The following is a 4,131-nucleotide window of genomic DNA, read 5'->3' as shown; positions in this document are numbered from 1 at the left end:
TTATATAAATAGTAACCAAACAAGTATTATTTGTGGTTCATAACTAATTATCACAAATGATTTCTAAAAAATCGATAATGAATACAAATAGAAATCAAACAAAAGAGAGCCTTAATCTTTTTACTATTTCTTAAAATTATTTTCCTTTTTTTAGCTACAGTATGCCATTGCTATCCTACGTACTTAGTTGGGCTTACCTTATATTGAATGCAAATCCCAACTAATATTGTTGAATATAAGAAGACACATGCAGCGAATGCTATAAATACATGTTCAAAAATATTAATGAATTAAAAAAATTTTATGTTAAATATACTCAACCACGAGCAAAGTGAAACTTCTTTAAGTACGAACTCAATCTTCATCTAAATCTTGAAAGGAAAAGGTGTTTATAACATTCATTTGCAAGAAAAGTGACTTCTACTAGTAAAAATCAATGTAAGAGAGCAAAGAGAATCCCCAATTTTCTCTTTAGTTGCTTTCTTTGTTACCCCTATTTTTTATTTTCAGGTCAAAGATCAGTAGAGATTGAAAGAGCAGTGTTATCAATATCTACTGAATCAGAAGAAAGATTTTGATAATTCATGAAAGGATCAGTGCCTCCTTTTACTTTAAGAATACTATCCCTGAAATTTCTCTCTAGTCAAATACTAGTGCATGATATGATCAAGAAAAAAGAATTCGGTCTTTTTAGGCATGCCATGTCAGGTGCAGAAAAGAGGAGATCATTGATCGGGATTTGATTAGAAAGATAAAATGCCAAGTTTCAAGGAAGAAGACATTTTTTTTTGCTAAGAGTCAGCAAGTGAATTTTATTAATTAGGAGAAAGTATGTATAATACAAAGAATGTAGTGTAACCTTGAACCTCTATTCCACCTTCGGCATTGCCATTAGCAGAGTAGTAATTCAATCTAAAACTAGCGTTGTCATGAAAACCTATATCTCGGTCTCAGTTGGGCATCCCATGTTATATCATCCAAAATGAAAGAGGGGGAAGAATCCCATGATGATGTTGTTTGTGTAAGAACTGCTTTCTTAGCTAACTTGTCTGCAATATTGTTAGCTTCCCTAAAACAATGGGTTACTGACCATGTAGAAGTATCCAAGAAAGCTTTATAGTAATGCCATTGTTGCTGAAAAAACCATGGAATGGTGTTATGGTGGATACAGGTCACCACCACCTGAGAATCACTTTCAATCCATATGTTTCTCCATCTCCTAGCCTTTGCCATCCGTACACCCAAGAAGAAAGCCTCAAACTCAGCTACAAAATTATTTGTAACTCCTAGGCCACCGGGGAAACTTATGATGTGATTTTCTTTGTTTTCATGAAAGATACCTCCTGCTCTTGACCGGCCCGGATTTCCCAAAGAACATCCATCTATGTTCAGTTTAAGGAATCCTTCCGTGGGAGGTTTCCAAACTATCTCACTGATTTTTTGTTGTCTCTTTGATGCTATCTTGAGGTGTAAGTGTCTGGATAAAATCAATTCCGAGACTGCATTCACTGGAATGGATCTTATGATTGAAAAATCTGCTAGATCATACAATATTCTTTTGATGACCATTTGGACAGTACGACTCCTATTATCATGTCTTCTTTGATTTCTTTCCCTCCAAATATGGAAAGGAATGATGATTAATAGGGCTGACCAAGCAGATCGTAGCTGGACAACATTGGCTTTCCTCTTCCACCACGAGAAAAGTTTCTCTATTGAAGGGAAAGTCCTCCATTGAACCTGAAAATAGTACAAGATCTCTTTCCACTTGATCATTAGTGGGGAGACGAACTTGATCATTAGTGGGGAGACGATTATGACACAATCACCAGCCAAACAGGGAAAACCGTGGATGCATACTTTTTTGCCAAACCTGGGATGTCCATCCTTGAAGATGGCATGCAACCCTGACACCCTCCCAAGTAGACTTAACTGAGAACCTCTCTGATTCAGTAAGGGACCATACCCTTTTATCTGGCTCTGATGTCGATGGGAGATCAATACTTTTTATATGTTCAAGCAGACTTTGAAAAATTAAAGATATCCTCTTTTTTACTTTGATAATGTAAATTTTTTATGATTTTGACAAGTTTAGATGTGATACTGGCTTAACTAGATATTAGTGATCAATAATAATATATTGATGCCTTGATTATGAAAAACATATGCGCTTTTTACTTTGGTAGTGTAAATTTTTTTTCCTAATTTCACTCATGATTTATAATGGCAAGTATCATCTTACGTAGTTGCACAACTTTAAGGATCAATACTAACAATTACTATGTATTTGGGGTTGAGAAGAGAGTTGTTTCTTTGGATTGACACCAATAGATTTAGACACAAGCATTTAGGATGGATTTTTTTTTTTAATCATTGCTTTCTGTACTATGTTTGTAGAAAGTGTAATGAAACAAATGGAATGATTGTAAAGATTTTAGTTTTAAAAGTTGAATGAAAACATTGAATTGTTATGTTATATGGATTTGTAATTGACACATCTTTTTATGAAATGAAGAATACATTCAGGTTTAATTATAGGTAACAATGATATTGTAATTTTAAAAATAGATTTTTTTTTTAAAATTACGTTTATTAACGACGGATAAAAATAGCCATAGAAAATATTACTGATGCTGATAGATTAATTTGTCATCGAAAATGTAAGGAAACCGTTGCTAAAAATATAACTTACGTCGACGGTAAAAAATAAGCTTCACCTAAAATGCAAATCCCTAGGGTAGCCCTTTTACTGTAGCCCATTTTTGGCTATGGCATTATGGGCTACGGAAGGGCGATGGATAAAATTTCTGTCATCCTTATTTTTGGTGACGGATATATAATTTTGGAGATACTTTTTTACTGTCACTAAAAATGAAATTTGTTGTAGCCTCTTTTCTCTCTTCATCCCCCTTTTTGTCTAGACCTCATTTTTCCCTACTTTGTTTTGTTTGGATCCTGTAACATACCATATTAAGTTTTTTTTTTTCTCGCTAAAAGGTCGATTGTATTAGAAGATAAAAAAAGATATACAAAAAGGGAAAAGAAACAATAAAATTACAAGACCCAAAAAACAGAAAACTAGCCTGAATCCCCACCTTCGGTATGGCCATCAGTAGGGGATAGACCAGATCTAATAGAATCTAAATCTTGCTCTTTCCTGAGCATCTAAAAGTAAATCCTCGTGAAGCATAGACATCCAATTATGAGGAACCACAGAGGATTCCGACTTTGCAGCATTCTTGGCTAAGAAATTTGCAATTAGATTGGCTTCCCTAAAGCAATGTGTTATCTTCCATGAAATAGACAAGAGAAAAGGCTGAAGGTAAAACCATCGCTGCATAATAAACCATGGAACAAGGCTTTTTGTGACCATTGACACCACAGAAGCTGAATCACATTTGATCCAAAGATGAGAGAGGCCAAGGTCCCTAGCTTTCTCCAAACCTGTGATCAGCACAAGAAATTCTGCCTCAAAGTTAGTGCAGATACCAAGGAAGAAACTAAATGATGAGACCTCTCTAGCCGATTCATCTGTGAAAACTCTCCCATCACCTGCTTTCCCTGGATTTCCGAGAGAACAACCATCAATATTTAGCTTAATCCACATCCGATTGGGTCGACACCAAAAAACTTCCAACAACCTCTTAGCTTTTGGAAGAGGAACAGAGATGGCCAGCTTTCTCGAGCCAATCAAATCTGCCACAGAAGAGATTCTTCCTTTGAAGTTGGGAGAGAGTAACCTGAGGTCGTTCAACATAAAGGAGAAGATGACTTGGGGACTTCTGGCTAAATCTGCGAGAGTTCCTTTCTAACCAAATAAAGTAAGGAATAAGAGTAAAACCAGCAGACCATGCTCCTTTTAGACCAATAGAATTAGATTTCTGAGACCACCATTTACCATTGGCAACCCAGTCCTCACAGAAAGATCCATTCCAGGAAACACCAAATAGATTGACAAACGAGCTCCATAAATATCTTGTGAAATTGCATTCTTGAAATAGGTGGAGAAAAGATTCTTCGGAGCCCAAACATAACTCGCATCTAGAGGGAAGGTACACTCCTTTAGCCTTGACCTTATCATCAGATGTAATTTTCTTATGAAATAACCTCCAGCCAAAAACTGATTGACGA

This window comes from Macadamia integrifolia, chromosome 1 (genome assembly GCF_013358625.1).
Source record: "Macadamia integrifolia cultivar HAES 741 chromosome 1, SCU_Mint_v3, whole genome shotgun sequence".
In the NCBI taxonomy this organism is placed as follows: domain Eukaryota; kingdom Viridiplantae; phylum Streptophyta; class Magnoliopsida; order Proteales; family Proteaceae; genus Macadamia; species Macadamia integrifolia.
This window is presented reverse-complemented; position numbering follows the sequence as displayed.